The sequence below is a fragment of the Echeneis naucrates genome, chromosome 5 (assembly GCF_900963305.1).
Source record: "Echeneis naucrates chromosome 5, fEcheNa1.1, whole genome shotgun sequence".
Lineage (NCBI taxonomy): Eukaryota > Metazoa > Chordata > Actinopteri > Carangiformes > Echeneidae > Echeneis > Echeneis naucrates.
The window spans coordinates 381,114-398,870 of record NC_042515.1 but is presented as its reverse complement, the minus strand read 5'-3'; the positions used below and the strand labels follow the sequence as shown (position 1 = coordinate 398,870).

At 44.7% G+C, this 17,757-nt stretch overlaps 4 non-coding genes across 4 annotated transcripts; 2 read left to right on the top strand and 2 right to left on the bottom strand.

Moving 5' to 3' along the window:
* Positions 1-649: 649 nt before the first annotated feature.
* trnat-cgu (transfer RNA threonine (anticodon CGU)) lies at positions 650-721 on the top strand. Its single transcript has one exon. It is a non-coding gene; the product is annotated as a tRNA-Thr (tRNA).
* A 7,497-nt stretch (positions 722-8,218) lies between these two features.
* Positions 8,219-8,290, bottom strand: trnat-ugu (transfer RNA threonine (anticodon UGU)). Its single transcript has one exon. It is a non-coding gene; the product is annotated as a tRNA-Thr (tRNA).
* A 924-nt stretch (positions 8,291-9,214) lies between these two features.
* On the bottom strand, positions 9,215-9,286 carry trnat-cgu (transfer RNA threonine (anticodon CGU)). The gene has a single exon. It is a non-coding gene; the product is annotated as a tRNA-Thr (tRNA).
* A 3,528-nt stretch (positions 9,287-12,814) lies between these two features.
* trnat-cgu (transfer RNA threonine (anticodon CGU)) lies at positions 12,815-12,886 on the top strand. The gene has a single exon. It is a non-coding gene; the product is annotated as a tRNA-Thr (tRNA).
* The last annotated feature ends 4,871 nt before the right edge of the window (positions 12,887-17,757 follow it).

The window sequence follows — 17,757 nt, the reverse complement described above, 5'->3', positions numbered from 1 at the left end:
TCATCTAAACTCAGTTTTGCTCATGTATGTTGCATCATGCCTGCAGGTGAGCCGAGTTAGAACCAGAGGCGTCGGAGTTATCAGCATAATGGCGGGCTTCAGTTTGTTTGTCAATGAGTTCAGACAGTCAGGCAGATATCAGCTTTCTTTATTCTGAGTATCTCTGGATGAACTTTAATGCTAGTTTAACCTTCAGTTTACATTTCTGTCAGCTTTGTTCCTCATAGGATCTGTATCTGAGGATGGAGTTATTCATATTTTGTGTTAATTACAGTTTGTGCGTCTCATCAAAATTCTTGTTATGTGTATCTATCTCACTCTATCTTCAGACTGACACACAGAATAATCTGCGTTCACCATTTTACTGCTAACGAAGAAAACAGGACGTTGAGATAAAAACTCCAAACTGCAGATCATCTCCAACAGACACCCCAAAAGTCATCAGTGTTTTTAATCATCTATCACTGATCATGTGATCTGAGACTATGTCTTCAAGGGAAACTGGAGACAGGCTTTGTAGGTCGCCTCCTGTTGACCGTTTAAGGAACTGAAAGTTTCATTTTGTGTTTTGTATGTTTTCAGTCTCTGAGCTGCTGGTCCAAGGCCTCCAGTTCTGATTGAGTGTCTGAGATTGTCAGTCACTGTGGGAGGCGTGGTGGCCAAGTGGAAAGGCGTTGGTCTCGTAAACCAAAGATCACGGGTTCGATCCCCGTCCATGCCTTCAAAGCTCTTTATGGTGTCTTAATCTGTTAAAAGGAAACAGGAAGTGACTCATCTCTGTTTTCACTGAAAATCTGATCATGTTTCTTTGAAGGCCACAAACTCCTCAGGAAACCCTCGGCTCGTCCGTTGGCACAAACATAAAATCTGTGATCCGATGCCGGGAAGAGGAAGGGAGAGAGTCGATCAAAGGTGGAGGGATGAATAACTCTCATCCTGCCGTTGTCCACCTTTCCTTCACCCTTTCATAATCTCCTGTTTTCTCCCTTTTTGTCTTTTTATTCCGCCATCATCATCTTCTCATTTCCTTCCCTTCTTCCTCCACTTGTTTCCTCATCCCTTACCTTTCCTCTGCTCTAACCCCCCCTCCCCCACAGATCTATCTCTCCCTCTCTTTTCCTCCATTTCCTACTCATTTCCTTTCCTGCTCCCTTTAATTCCTCCCTCCTTCTCTTCCTTGCTCTTCTCCTCTGTCATTTCCTCTCATCCCACTCCATCGCTCAGAGATTTTCTCCCACAGGAGGCAGCAGGAGCTAATCCCAAAAAAGCTGTTTTGAAAGGATGGAGAAGCAGCAGCACCCCCCCACCCCATTCAAAACACACAAACACCCACAAACATAAAACCGTCTTCTCTCTCTCCGTCCGTTTTCTCCTCATGTTCCTTCTCTCCTTGTTAAAAGCTCCATAAACACTCGGGCTCAGATTTATCATCATCATCATCACACTCTGTCCTGCCCAGAGTGTGTGTGTGTCGGGGGATCAGCTCTCTGAGCACTCGGCCTCGTGGCCCCCGGTGGGCGGAGGAAGCTGTAATAAACACAAACCCTGTTTGATTGGGAGCTTCTCCTCATTCCGACCAGCCGACGCTCCTCTTTTTTACTTTAATTGCACCTTCCTGCCCTTTTTCCTTTTTTTGTAAGAAAATCAAATGTCTCCCGCGGCGGCAGTGCAGAACAAAAACAGGCTTACAACTCGCCTCTCGTTTTGTGTTTTAATAAACTCATAAAAAGAAATATTTGGAGTCCAACAACAGGGACACATATTGGCTCGCTCCTCCCTGTGAGTGGGAATCTCCTCGGCATGAAATTGTTAAACATGCTCTAAATAAGACAGCAATGAAACATAAAATGACCGGTCGGTGTTGGCGGCGGGTTGAGAGGATGGAGGGAAGAAACTCACGCAGATTCTGGAGGCCATGATGAGGAGAATTGGTTGGGAAATGAGATGAGGAGACAAGGGAAAGGGTGGGAGGAAGAAAGGTGAGCAAGGAAGCAAGAAAGGGGATGAAAAAATGATGAGGAGATTAAATCAGGTGAGGAAAAGAAGAGGAAACAAAGAAGGCTCCAGGAGAGATTTGATCAGGTCAGAGAGGAAGAATGAAGGCGGAGATCAGACAGGAAATGAGAAGGAAGCAAGGAGAGACAGAGGAGGAGAGGAGGCTGTAAAGGAAACACAATGGATTTGGATGACGGAGTCAGAGAGCTCCAAATCCCCCGAAGACAACAACAGAGGCAGGCAGACAGAGCGAGTGCTGCATGAGGAGAGATAGAGGTAAACCAGCAGCGGCCCACATCCTCGGCTCCGGCCCCCAAACCCACGCCGCCACCCGGCACCACTTGCAAAAGCACAAAACCGAGCAGCGGCCGTGTAATCCCAATTCCAAAGGCGTGTAATTAGAGGAGTTAAATTGGGAGCTGCTGCGTCGTGAAAGGCGGGCGCTTATTTAGAAAATGCCAAATCGCCTCATGTTGAAGTTACAAACCAGATCTTCCAAATCCATGTTCAACATGTTTCTGCTTGTAACTCCACAGTGCGAACCTGGACCTGGACCCGGTCTGTCCTACACCAGATTGTATTTGAAGTCTTTGGGAAAATTGATGGAGATGTTTTTATTCCGCCCAGGTAACGCAGTTTTTACTTCCTCTCCTCTAATATAGACAAAGTCATTATTATGATTGTTGTAATTCTTCCATGGCTGCAGTCGCCTGCTGAGCGGCTGTAACTTCACACGGCTGCAGCTCCATTTCATTTCTGTCACATTTACAGACTCAGACTGAGTCCTCCTCTTCAGCAGACGAGCTGCTGCCTGTTGTGCTCAATCTTAAAGTGGAAAACAAACAGGTGAGTTATGAAGAAAGAACGACATTAACATCAACCCCATGAATTCATTATGAGTTCCCAAGAAGGCAACTTGAACAAATGAGGTGAAGTCTGTTTCTATGTGTGAGGCCCTGAAGAGGGAAACTTCACATGAATATGCTGACTGTTTTATTCATATCAGCAGTTCAATATAAAAAGAGTTGTTGTAAAGTTTGCAGTTTTGGACGTTTCAGCTTGAACTTTAAATCAGTCCTCCATGTGGTCTCTGATTCTGAATCAGGTCCAGGTGAAGGTCCCAGTCCTCAGAGAAACCCTCACAATCTGGATCCACCCAGATCCTCTCCTCTGATTGGCTGAATGGCCTGTTGCTCCTGAAGTCTGAGAGGAGATGCTTTTTAAAACCACAACTCGTGAATATCAACCCCTCAAAATAAAAGATAAGGGAAATATAAATACAGACTTTTAATGTGAACGAATGTCCTCTAACCTTTTAAATACAGATTTTAATATAAAATACAGACCTTTAATTCTTTCATTAATTCTCATTAACAGAAGGAACCTAACAGTAAAATATCTGTCGACCAATCACCAGTTCACAGGGACCCCCGAGGCCCCGGTCACTTCATTCATCCCCAAACCCAAATATCATTCAGAAAATTACAAAGACACAAACATGTATATCAACGTATACAACAGCACAAAGAAAGTGTTGTGCAGATTTATTGAGGTAGAAAAGTGCAAACACGAAACACACAAACACACACTTGGCCCACACTAAAGCTCATCCAGCTCCTTATGCCCATGCCTCACTCTGACCCCCCAGGGAGCACAACACACACACAAAAGAGGGAGAGAAAAACTGACCCGAAGCCAAATTTGTTAATAGATTTATCTTTAAACCAGATGCACGCACACAGACACACACAGTGGCACTGAAGCTTTGGTGCCATTACCCAGAAGTCCCTGTGTGTTAGTACCCATCATGCTCTGCTTCAGCACAGATCTGGAAGTGATGGATGAGAGAGCGTTCAACTGATTGGACGAATGAGCGGCAGGTCAGCCCCGCCCACCTGAGACAAGCAGGGGGGGGGAGTCTGTAAGAAGGAAAGGCAGTGAACGCACCACGGGGCAGTTTAGCTAGAGGGCAGCAGCCGAAACATAAATGTGGCCGAGCACGCTTTGTTGAACGTTCCCAGTCCAAACAGCTCGGCCACCAAACGACGGCCGACTCTCTGTCTCGTTTTGGCGCCTCGGGCTTCCAGACAGAACAACACAAACAGTGCTGCGCTGCAGAGATAATGAAGTGAGCGACAACAACACAAAGAAACACTTTGACGGCGTCGAGTTCATGGGCAGATATCTGAGTTCTGACATGACAGAGCTCAGCTGACACTGAACTGATCCAGATCTGATCAGTTTCAGATTGGACAGATCAGCTGACTCTGTTTAAGAAGGAAACAGGAAGAGCCATCAGAGAGTAGCTGATGGAGGAGGAGACTCTTCCTGAGGTCACTTGACCTCGTCCCGTCCTCCTCAACATCTTTAACAACCTGTTCGATTTCAGGAACACATTCTGATGAACTCTGACTCCTTCAGATTCTTTAGTTTTGTTATTGTCTCAGTTTTTCTTTCATTTACAACCTGAAAACTCACAATGATGGTGACGTGCTGAACACACACAGCCTGACTGTGTGCACCGATGCACACAGGCACCGATCAGGCAGTTAGCTTTCATTAAAAAAAAGATTGAATTACTTGGTATCTTAATTGAAATGACACAGAGCGACCCAGAAAGAAATACAGCCTGCAAAGAAAGAGGAGAGCGAACAACAAGACCGAAGCAACAGGAGGAAGAAGACGCCTGCCGGCTCCGTGTGAAGGAGATATCTGTCTCATTAAAGGGCCTCCTGATATTTCTGCTCAGGTTCTTCAAGGTTTTCTGAGCGCTGACTGGGATCATTAACGTGACAGCAGGCAGACACCACACACTGATTATGAGAGTGTTATCTCTGAGCGATAAACTCTGACGCCGTCTGAGGTCACGTAAAACCGTCTCTGCGGCGCAGGCGGAAGAAACCCAGACAAAGTACTAAATTGCAATTAGAAAAAAATTACCAATTTGGCTGATGTGTTGTTCATTTCACCTGATTAGCACAAAGCCCCAGCTTCAATTCAACACAATATTTGTGCAGCCTATTTTCTGCCTCTGCAGACAAAGCCGTTTTCCGCCGCAGTTTTCCTTCAGTGTGGTTTGGTTGATATTTATCCATCTTCAACTGCTTATCCGAAGTCACAGCTTTACCAAGGAGCTCCACACTTCCTTTTCCCCGGCATCCAAGGTGCTCCCAGGCCAGTGAGGAGACCCCAGGTGTCCTCCCAGTTGGACGTGCCAGGAGCAGCTCCCTAGGGAGACGCCCTGGTGACGTCCTTCTCAGATGACGGAGCTTCTCCTCCTCTCTCTAAGGAAGACTCCAGCCAGCTCCACTGACTCTGGACTGGGATCATGGTGGCTTACGGTCTGAGACTCAAAACAAAAGTGTCGAGACCAGCGTCCAAGTCCAGGTCCAGGTTTATAGAGGATTATGGTTTTACACCGACAGGCCAACCTACGACAAAAAGGTTGGTTGGTTGATCCATCCATGCTCATCCTCCATCTTTGATAGTGACATCACATCAGATTCTCCTATTGGCTGCAGTGGGTGATGTCACAGCCAATCGGAGTGTGTATGATGGAACAGATGGGTTCACAGAAACTCAGATTTTACAGCCAACAGTCAAATGAATTCATCTGGTTTGTCATCGTTACTGTAAGTGGACGATAATTCCTGACGTCTTCCTTTGCTGGCAGACGTCCATCGTCGATCGTTTTTCTCTGCTGAAGTCGGTTTCCTGATTAATGCTGATGAGCTGGACGTGTTCCTCGACTCATATCTGGCTTCTTCTCAGTTTTTCTCTTCCTCTCTGAGGCCAGTTATATAATCTTAACCTCCCGATGTACCCTTGGCGTGGACTTGGTGCTGATGAAGGCCTTAATTAATGTCCTCTCACGGTGAAGCATCAGGCTGCGTGTCAGTGTCTCACACTTGGGAAATGGGGGGGTCTGGTCTTTGTTTCAGATGGGTGGAGACATTTCTCTTTAATGAGGCTGCTGAGCTTCATGATGGTTTAAAGTCGGCAAATGGAAACTTTCAACAGTTGTTTTGACAGAATTAAAACTCAAATTGACCCGAGACCTGTTAATTACCCTGAGAGAGAATGGGGGGGCAGAGAGAGAGACAGAAAGACTGTAAGAAATAAAACAAGTTAAATTGCTTTAGTTTTATTGTAACCATGACAACGGAGATCGCTCAATCACCATCTTCTCCTGAACCTAATCAAGACATGGCTGTTGCCATAGTAACCAAGATGACAGTTCAGTACACCTGCAGCTGTAGTGATGCTGTGTCAGAAGAAAGCCCCTGAACTGGTCCAGGTTAGAGCCAGTCTCCTTCATCGCCATGGCAACTATTAGACAGTTGGGTTAAGTTCAGGGAAATATAATAATGACTGATTTGAAAAGAACTTCATCCTCAACAACAATCAGTCTATGTTGTCATGGTTTCAATGTACTCCCATCAGTTCTCCTGATTCGCTCTACAAACTATGACAACAAAACTTTTCCCTCCTTTTCGCTCCTGTTGTCGTCACTACGACCAACAGATGTCGCCTAGCAACCAAACCTGATGACCAAACCATGATGATGTCACAGTGACCGGCAGAAAGATGAACCGTGGACCTGATTCTGATTGGACGGCGCCTCCAATAAGAACTATGTGTAACATCTTCAACCTTTTTTCAGAAACCTTCAGTCTGTTCCTGAAATTTTCGATTCACCCGTCTATCCGTCTGTCTGTCTGTCTATGGTCTCTCCTCCTTCCTTTTCCTCCTTCCTTCCCTCTCTCCTCCCTCCTTCTGTGTTTCCCCTCAAAGTTGATCTTTCTGGCTCTAATTGGAGCATCGAACCTCTGTTAAATAAAGGATGAGGGACCAGAGTGTGTGTGTGTGTGTGTTTCCTGTTTTGGGTGTGTTTGTGTGGTGGGGGAGGCTTCGCCACAATAATGGATCACTTTCATCCAGCCTGTTGCCTGAAGGACCCCCCCATCTGAGCCAGGAAGCCATAATTCTGATCAGGCATCTTGACGGGCACCAGGGGGGCGTTCACTCATTTAGCCTGGAGTCATGGAGCTTTCTCCAAGTTACCGCACACATATGGACACACAAAGCACACAAAGAGAAGAAACACACACCTGTAGTGGACCAGAAAACACTCGGACACACAACTGAAGTGACGACAGTCAAATGGGTGGATGAAGTTCAGTCAGGAACGAAGCCGGAAACACAAAACGTTTTCTGGATCGATTTTATCTGCTTCACATTTTATTTTCCAGTTTAACTCTAACTTCAGATTCATGAACCTCCTGCTGTGTGACAATCACATAAACACACAAAGTGTGCTCACACACACGCACACACAGTCTGTCTCAGTGCTGTTTGTCATGAGGAGGTGACTTTGGTCAGTCAGTCTGGATTTGGAAGGACACACTGTCACAGTCAATGACACACTCACACCAACACACAGACACACAACCATTTCCCTCCACCTCCCTGGTGAGTTTCTGGTCTCAGTCTGAAATACATGATGTTCATTTAGAGGGAAAGGGGAGGGGCTACTGTGTGACTGACAGACTGAACCATCCAATCAGGAGAGAGTCAGCCACTCCTCGCTGCTCCTCAAATCCACTTTTTTGAGCAACATCACAAACCTCAAACTCATATGTTGTGTAAAGTTACACAACTGTCAGCTTCAAAAATGACACAATCAGAGCAGTCACTTTAGAGCAACACACACAAAAAACACACATAACTCCAGAAAGTACACACAACATCTGCTGAAAACCATGTTGCCAACTGTGAGACCTTGTTGTCCCACCAACACACACAGTTACTACTTCATGCACACACACACTGTGAGTGGCGGGGTGCTTCATTAGTCCTGGTTAATAAAGTGTAAAGGATTTTCATTAGTGCTGACGAGCCACCTGGCTAAGGACAGAGCTGACTGACAAGAGGTCAGACAGGAGAGGAGGGAAAGCTTAAACCTAAAGTACAACGTAAGAAAAGAGTCAGAGAGAAAGAAGAAGTAAGAAGCATAAATGTGATGAAGTGTAAAAAAAAAAAGATGATGGAGAGAAGGAGATGAAAGGATAAATGAAGGTTTAACATTTGAGACAGGACGGAGATCTACAGGTGAAGTTAATGTGATCAGACAAAGATCCAGATCACATCGATGGTTCTGCCCACAGGTGTGATGTCACAGTGCAGCAGTGACCTTGAGAAGAAGAAACCACATTAGCTGCAAAGGCATGGATGGGGATTGAACCCATGATCTTTGGTTTACAAGACCAACGCCTTACCACTTGGCCACCACGCCACTCTGGTGTAGCTGCACGATCTCCTGAAGTTCTGTGTTTTCCTGTTAGACCTCAGTTACCATAGCAACAGTGGATCAAAAAAAGAAAAAGGTCCCCTGACACGAAAAGAGCTTCTACAGGAACCCAGATTTTCAGGTTCCGACCGGACGGAGGGCGTCAAATGTCAAAGGTCAGCTTCACTGTGATGTCATAAAGAAACCTTCTGATGTTACCTTTATATTTTTTTAAACAGGAAACATCCTGAAATCTGTTCCAATCAAGACTTCACTGAAAACTAATTTTTGTTTTCGTTTTTTCTCAATTAGTATGAAATCTAATTTCAGAAACCATTAAAACATTAAGACATCTTAAATATGGAAAAGATGGAGATAGAATCAATCTTTCCTGCTCCCCCCCCCCCCCCCCCCCACACACACACACACAGCCTGTTTCTCTGATCTCTCAGGGATTAGTCTCCCTCCGTCTTCCTGCCTTTTATAGACTGATTTTAAATTAACATCTGCTGCAACTCCATAAAAAAATGAACCTGGAGGATTCATTTCAATTAGAACAAAAAAAGGGAAGGGCTTAATTCATTTAGCAGGAGATGAACTCTGAAAACTAGGCTGCCTCGGCCACCTGTGAGGACGAGAAGGCAGAAAAACCTTTTTATTCACGCTATGAGATTTAAATCAGCTTCAGGTTTTTCTGTTGAACATCAGCAGACGATAATCAGACTCCTTCATGATTTGGATAAACCAAGTCTTAACTAAAAAAGAAATAATTCAGAATAGGTCGATGATGAAGGTTCAAGAGCCAAAAACTAAATAACACACACGTGTTTCTGTGGCAGTTTGATGAAGACCTCAGAGTGAAGTAGACAGATCAGGATGACGCCTGTTGTCATTCAGGAGGTTTTAGAGTTCCCAGCAGATGAACTTTAAAGGCATGGACAGGGATTGAACCCGTGATCTTTGGTTTACGAGACCAACGCCTTACCACTTGGCCACCATGCCTGTAGCTGCTGGCCAGAGAACCATCCAGTCAGGTCAGTTCCAGATTCTCCTCCAAAGATGGTTTAAAAAACCAAGATGGCCGACAGAGAGATTCAAAACGCCTCAAAGTGAGAACCTGAACCGTTAAACTGAAAACCCTGACAGATGTTGGTTGTTTTGTGAGGACCTTTGTGTCTGTCTGTGTGACTCTTTGTGCTTTTTGGGCTTCATAAATGTCACAGCTCAGATGATTCACTGCGGCTGCATTAACACTCTTTCCCTCCCCGTCCTCTAATCTCAGCAGGTGGGCGTCTTCAGGCTCCATAAAGCCCCGAGGACGACTCCGGCTCAGCCGCTCAGAGTCCCTGTCTCATGGTCTTCCTCTTCAGATCGCTCTGTTCGTTTGGTGGTGTGTGATTGGTCCTCCGGGTGGGCAGCGGTAAACCCTGTAAGCCCCGCAACGCCCTCACACATTCACAATTAGCCTCCCACACAGCACATTCTTTTCCTGTGTGTTAACTCTGCTTGGTTGTGTGCACGTTACACATTTAGCGTAACATTAATCCGCTGGGCTCACCTACGCTCCGCTCTTTGGCTGATTATTAAAACGTCACATCGTGTTTGACTCCAGCATTGAGGACTGATGAGGATTTGAAGGATTAAAAACATGAACTGAAACACAACACCAGTAAACATGATGCAACAACAGATGTGGGTTCAGCTAGGTGAGCACACACACAGACAGACACATAAAGACCGTTTTCTCAGCTTTAACCTTTTGGTGTCAGAGAGGTGGTGCAGCAGGTGGATGTGATGACGGCAGCTGGAGTCACAGAAGCTGTTTGCAGACATTCAAAGCTCTGTAGAATCGAAGACTATTTCAGATGTTCTCTGACTTTGAAGGAGCAGTTCAGGCTGCGACAGAACAAAAGTCATCATTATTCCTTGGCTCACTCTGATTCTCTCAGACGTCCTGAAAGCTTTCTGACTCTTTGAGGCTTCGTGTCTGAACCATGAATCATCATCATCATCTTCTTGATCTTCTTCATCAGCCTCTTATCCAGGGCTGGGTGGCAGAGGTAGCAGCACCAGCAGACGACCCCAAACTTCCTTTTCCCCGGCCACATCGGCCAGCTCTGACTGGGGGATCCCAGGGCGGTCCCAGCTGGACATGCCAGGAACACCTCCCATGAGCGGCGTCCTGGTGGCATCCTTATCAGATGCCCGAAACACCTCAGCTGGCTCCTTTCCACGTGAAGGAGCAGCGGCTCTACTCCGAGTCCCTCCTGGATGGCTGAACTTCTCACCCTATCTGTAAGGGAGACTCCAGCCACCCTCCTGAGGAAACTCATTTCAGCCACTTGTACCCGCAATCTTGTTCTTTCAGTCAAGACATCGCTCATGACCACAGATGAGTGCAGGAACAAAGACTGACCAGGAGATCGAGAGCTTTGCCTTCTGGCTCAGCTCCCTCTTCGAACACAACACCGCCCCTGCTGCTCCGATTCTCCGGCCAATCTCAGGCTCCATCTTACCCTCACTCATGAACAAGACCCTGAGATACTTCAGCTCCTTCACTTGGGGTAAGAACTCATTTGGCACCATGGGCATGAATGTGCACCCCAAATGTAAAAAAATTGGATAAAAGATTTTCAAGATACATTAACTCAAAAACTGAAAGTTTGACCTGATAGTGGCGCCGCAGGAAAGGTCAGCTCATCAGGGTCCGTTCTCCTGTGGTCATTAATGCCAGTAAATTTGAGAAGATTTGGATGAAAACCTTTCAAGATAAATTCAGACTAATTTAAAAGTTTGGCCTGCTGGTGGCGCTGCAGGGCAGGACAAGGTTTCATTATCAAGGGGTATTCATGTATTCAACAAATAAAGTGCCTGACACACAAACTTGGTCAACTATTTTGTGTAAGTCATTTTCTGGAAACAAATATCCCCGGGGTCAGAAATGCATTAACAACGGGCCCAAAACAAATAAAAGAACATCTAAAGGAGGCCAACAGACCAGGTAGACAAACTGTACTCACACACATGCTGCACACAAAGACACACAAAGACAGCAGATGCCTGGAAACCCTCCATGGCATAATTCCCCAACAGGTTTCAGGCTGTTTGTGTGAAAGCTGCTGCGATCCGTCCTCAGCCAGCACCTCTGGCAGGAGCAGCCTCCACATGATGTTCAGGTCCATCTGGACACCACGCACGCACACACACTTCCTCCCAGACATGGTGACATCACCTGTCCTCAGCTGAGGGTGAATGTTTGTGACAGAATTGCAGACGCACATAAAGCATGGTCGATCTGATTGGTCCGTGAGTTTAATCAGCTGAGAGATAAAATCTACAATCTGACTTTTGTCTGAAATTACAGTCAAACTAAGGAAAGATTATATACTCAATATTTTATACTTTTCCAGTTTTTCTTTTCTTCATTCTCCAACTTTATGAATAGGGGAACATTTGTATGTTGGATTGTGTAGCAGACACACACTGAGCTTTATGATCAAATATTGATGAATTGTAAATGAAATAGAAAAGCTGGTTTGTGACCAGACTTTGGTGTCATTTCTTCAGGTCAGCTCCAGTCAGTTGTTTTTGAGCATGTATGCCTCATGTCATGTCAGGAAATTACAAACTTAGACCCAAAAAGTCACTCTGCTGTGCAAAAAAAGAATTTAACTCAGCTTCACCGTGGACTAATTGCACCGTAATAACTGTCGACGAGTATGAAAGATGTTCCCTGCTGCTGTGTGTGTGTGTTTTTATTAGATTTCAGACCTGGTGCAGCAGTTCAGAGAGGAAACCCAACAAATACATGCAGCCGCAGGAGGCCTGTCTGTAATTGTGTGTTTATGTTTTATACAAAAGCTCAGCATGATGCAAATGTGTGGGAATGTTCCTGTGCAAACGGAACAGGCTTTGTTCGAGGGAGAGCCACTTTGTGTGTGTGTGTGTGTGTGTGTGTGTGTGCGCGTGTGCGTGAGGGTGTGAAATCATATAACAGCCAACATGAAGGCAGCGTGTGTTCTCTCCCGTGTGTCAAAAGGTTTCATACAGCAATAATGGACGCTGTTTGCCTTGTATTATCGCTACTACCCTTAAGGCCTACACACACACACACACACACACACACACACACACACTCATCGCAGTGCTATGCTGCAGAACAAAGAGGCTGGATGTGGAGTGCTAGGGAGAGCAGTACTGTAACACAAAAGATAAACAGGACATTTTTAGAGGGGAAAACAGGAAATATTGCTGACACTCAAATAAAAGCAGCTTTTTTAATTTATTCCATGAACTCTTTCATTAAGGATGAAGAGATGAAGAGGAAGCCGATGTCATGTGACTACAGGAAACAAATCTCCATCCTTCAAGTTCCTGATTAATGAGCAGCAGATTAAAGCCACAATTACTGATAATCAGTGACACAACTAAATAAATACAAAGATGTCATTTGTGAGGGGTGGAGCTGACCTGCTGCTGTTAATTCAGCATGTTTGAAACACTTTTACTGTCTGGACTCACACACTCGCTGGCGTGGTGGCCAAGTGGTAAGGCGTTGGTCTCGTAAACCAAAGATCACGGGTTCAATCCCCGTCCATGCCTTTATAATTCACTTTATCAACAACCTGAAGAAGAGTGAGGACATCAGTCAGAAAATAGAGCACGAGAGAAAGCAGCTCTGGGTTTAACTTAACTTAACTAAAAATTGTTCACCTTTGGCCAAAATCAGGGACAGTTTGACACACCAGACATTTCAAGAAGAGCACAGCTGCACCTGAACATGAACTCATGAGGCATTTCTGATGATTAACTATGAGAATGAATGAGAATATAGAAGCACATGTAGCGCTGCCTAATAAGAACATTCTTGTTTGGCTGCTCTCAAATACAGGAAGTATGAACAGGGACTCCTGCAGCTCTTTCCTATTGGCTGTCTCAGCCTGTGAACCTTGACCTCACTGATCATGGATCCCCCTCTGACCTTCAGGTCTGCTCCATCAGACCAGAGTACAGTCCTCCAGCCTTCAGCTGTTCCTGACTGTATTCCCTGTTAAACCTCAGAAAGAGCCAGAGTCTGATCTCTTCTTTTGCTTTTGAAGAAAATTTCAAATTGTGAAATATTTGGTGTTCTGAAGAAATCCTTCAATCAGCCGGTCTGAAGGACTCCTGAAGAAAATTATGAAGAGCAAAAAGAAGCGGCGGAAAACTGAGAACAGCCCTGTGATGCTTTTATTTTGTCGGCTTAAATAGAGAAAAAGAGAGAAATGTGGAGGTCGTCCTTCAGAATGAATCACAGAGAGAGGAACGGGCAGCAGGAGCTCTCTGCTCTCATCTTCAGATGATCGTTGGAGAGAAACTGTTGTTCTCTGAAACACTGGCGCCAACCAAGTGACCCCATTTAGTTTCACGCTTGTTGTCCAAGACTTTAGAGTCTCAACAAAGAGAAATGTGGAGGCATGAATGGAGGACAAACCCGTGGGCTTCGGTTTACGAGACCAACGCCTTACCACCTGGTCACCACAGCCAGAGACTGACAGACTGTAGCATTCAATCAGAGCGCGTCAGCTCCACCTTCTCCTCCAAATATGGTTTCTTCTGGTCTCAAAAAACAAGATGGCCGACAGATATGTGACTGATGGGTGACATCACAGATATCTCAGCTCCACCTTTGTGATATAGAGGACAAATATGGAGGACCAGAACATTGTAGACTTCCTCCTGGGGAGGAAATCAGCAGCTGTGAACTGATAATCCAGCCATAAGTCATAGAGGAGCGAACTGGACGTGGCAAGAAGCAGAAAAAAGAAACGTACATAAGGACGAAGGCAAATGAGTCGAAGAAACAGAAACACCAAGAAGCAGGATGGAAGGAGAGGAGGTGGAGAAGGATAAATGGAGCGAGCTGACAGTTCTATTATGAAGAAGGATGACGGGAGGAAAAGTGAAATCTGAGCAGATCTCCTCACTCCAGTTGTCTCTCACACTTTGCTCAGTTTCTCTCCGTCCTTCTCTCCACTCAGCTCCACTTCTCCCTCCTTCGCTCCCATGAGCCCGACGTCTAAATGAAAAAGGAGAGCTCTAATCTTTGGCCCCTTCTGGATGATTACCATTTTATCTTTCAATTACCAATAATCCTTCTCTTCTCACTCTCCCTCTACAGGTCTATTTTTATCTCACCCTCACTTTCTCTCTTTTTCTCTTCTTTACTCCTTCTACCTTTAGTCTCGTTTATTTTTTTTCTTAACCATTTTTTAAGTGACAAAGAGATTAAAATGGCTTAAATTTCATATCCCCACTTTTATAATTTGGAAGGATTTGGTTTTAACTTTGGCTGATATGTTTAATAACTTCTGCTTCATTCTTTAAAAAATACTGTATATTATTTGTGCATGTTATCAGCTCCCCACTTCGTCCAGTTTTTAATATTTCCCCACGTGTGAACAGTCACAGCCACATTTTTGTTCATTCATCCTTTTTGTGTTTTTTTTTTTTTCAGCACAATCTCAGCTCACAATAAACATCCATTCTTCCTCAGTGTCACTTCGTCTCCATTAACTCATGTCTCCACTTCCACCAAACTAAAAACTCACTCTGAATGTTTCCTCCTCCAAAGAAAAGTTCCTCTCAAGTGTTTGGGTTGTTTCCATCTTTATCTGATCAGGAGTTCTGCTCATTAATGAAGAAAAATCAGCTCCAAATATCTGATTGCCTGTCAACACAATAAACTCCAAAGTTGGTCAAAGTTGAATCAGAAAACAGAAACTGACCAACAGAAACATAATGAAGCTCAGAAACTCTCAGTGCAGTTCGTTACTTCCTGCTCAGTGTTTAAATAAACCTTCATTGGTCCCTCGCCACCGATCAGAATACTTAATGAGGGTCCATAAATCAGGCCCTCTGCAGCTGCTGCTCATTGTTCAGGCCCACCGACACAATCCAGCTCCTTAAAGTCAGAGCTGGGGGGTCAGAACAGTCTCATGATGAATGAACTCTCGCAGACTCGTATTTCAGACTTCACAAATGTAATTTTGAGGCACACTTGCAATATAAATTCACAGAGCAGACGAATTGCTGAATGCGCAATTGACCTTTTGCAAAGCCCGCCCCCAAAACGGTCATTGTTACTATGTAAAGAAGGTCCGTCCAGCTGCGGACCTGCAGATCTCCAACAAGCTAAATGGTGAAGCGATGTGCCGATGGCCTATGTGAGTCTGACAGTTTGTCCGAAAACACAACAGGAGCGGTGCCTACAATGGATCAAGCAGTGTGGAAGGCCCCCCCAGCTAAATGTCACGAAAATCAACAAGCATGCATACGTCTGCTCCAAGGCTAGGCTAGGCTAGGCTAGGCTAACGCCATGTGTTCCTAACATTATGTTTCGCCAGTTTATGTCAACATTGAACATAGCGTCCCAACAGGCAGTTTGATCTTATTTTGTTTTCATCTTTCATGTAGCATTTTGTGAAAATATCATCTAACACATCCAACATGAACTTTGTTCAAATCTTTTTTGTCACAGTTGAGCGGGGCAGAATAACGGTACAACCAGCAATTATAACAGTTTGTTGGTTTTCTGGAAGGCTAACTTTGGCATACTTAGCTCCGTGTTCGGTAGATTGTACTTCGCCTCATAGCACAAAAAACATACCGGTTTTTCTCCTGGAAGCACAAACATGTATTCGCCTTCCCATCTTTCATGAAACTGACTTCCATCTGCATTAATTTTTCTCTTCCTGGACATTTTGGGATCATTTGTATTTCTCAATTCCAACTGTTGAAAGTCGCATTGATCTGGATACACCGCAATCTGTCACTTCACGGGTAACATAATCAGCATGCATTGTGGGAAATGTAGTTTGTGGTCAATGCACACTTTTGATTTGTTTATTTTAAGACAAGACCTAGTTTTTCCAAGTAGAGGTCATGAGGTTTCTCTGATTTAGCCACTGACCTGTATGCTTTTTTCCTCGACAGTTGTAGTTTATTATTATACCCCTTTTGCCTCTTTGACCCTTTGACCTGGATGACCTCTGAGATACTTCTTTTCCCGCCATCACACTGCTGACACTCTGTCGGCGTCAGGAAGTTTGATGGGCATAGCAACAGTAACTAAGGAGGGCGGGGCTTTTGCGAAAGGTCAATGATGAAATCTGTACGTTGAAATTTTGTCATCATCCACCATTCGTCACCATTGGTGCATTCATCAACCAATCAGGTGTGTTTGGTTTCAGCCAATCATATGGCCCCTGACATTTCTCCACATTTAACCCGTTGGTGACCGTCGTAGTTATGGCAACAATCAACAACACGCTTCACAAAAGCATACATTTGATTGACAGCTTTATCAGCCGATGGTGACCTCAGATCAGCCTCAAAATTCAACGTACAGATTTCATAAATGCACATTCAGCAATTCATATGCTCCGTGAATTTATATTACAAGTGTGCCTCAAAATTACATCTGTGAAGTCTGAAATATGAGTCCGACACAAAGCCCCGTGAGAGTTCATTCATTGAGGCTGTTCTGACGGCCCTAAAAAACTGTTTGTCTCTTTACTCCAGTCATTTCCTGAACATGACACAGTGATGACATTTTACATGGATACTAACGGATCAGCGCTGCAAGTGTGTGTACTTCTGTGAAGTGTGTGTTTGTGCATATGTGATTTTGCTTGAAAGTTCGTTTGCATACTTTGTCTGCTTTGTGTGATGCATTACAAGGCGTGCACGTTGCTCATGTGCGTTCAGATGATCCTGACATCCTGGTCTCCTGGTTAATGAGGTGTGAAGATGGATGTTGCTGTTGAAATGCTGCCAGGAAGATGATGATCACGATGATGATGATGATGATGATGATGATGATGATGATGATGATAGGACAGACTGTGTGTTGTTTGTGTGTTTGGCCGCTGGGCTGAGAGGATAAGCAGGTTTGTGAGGTTCGGGCTGAGTGGCGCTCTACAGTTACTCATTAAGCGTGTCTGATGAAGATTACCTCGCTTATAGAACCATCACAGCTCTTGACACTCAATCATTTCATAAACTGCAAATACTCTGATTGGATTCTGTGTGTCCTTGTGCCTCAATAATGTCGAGGAAATTGAGTTATTTTATGAATTGATGAGAGGAAACTGTGTAATTAATGAGTCTCAGGGAACAAATATGAAAATGGCTGCAGTTCTTACTCTGATCTGCTATTTAATTAAAAACACTGAGCATCATTCATCAAAGACCATGGCACATTTACATTTGTGTGAAATTTTTATTTAATAGGCACAATATAAAAAAGTGTGTGGGGGGGGGGGGGGGACTGAACCATTTAGGTTGATTTCAAACCTGCGCTGCGTCAGCAAGTGTCTTTGTTTTAAAATAATAATGTTGATTTACAGATTGTCTGTCTGGAAACATCCAAACTACTTCTCCATGCTGGGTCATCAGTGGGTAGAGCCAATCCCAGCTGAGGGCGGAGTCTC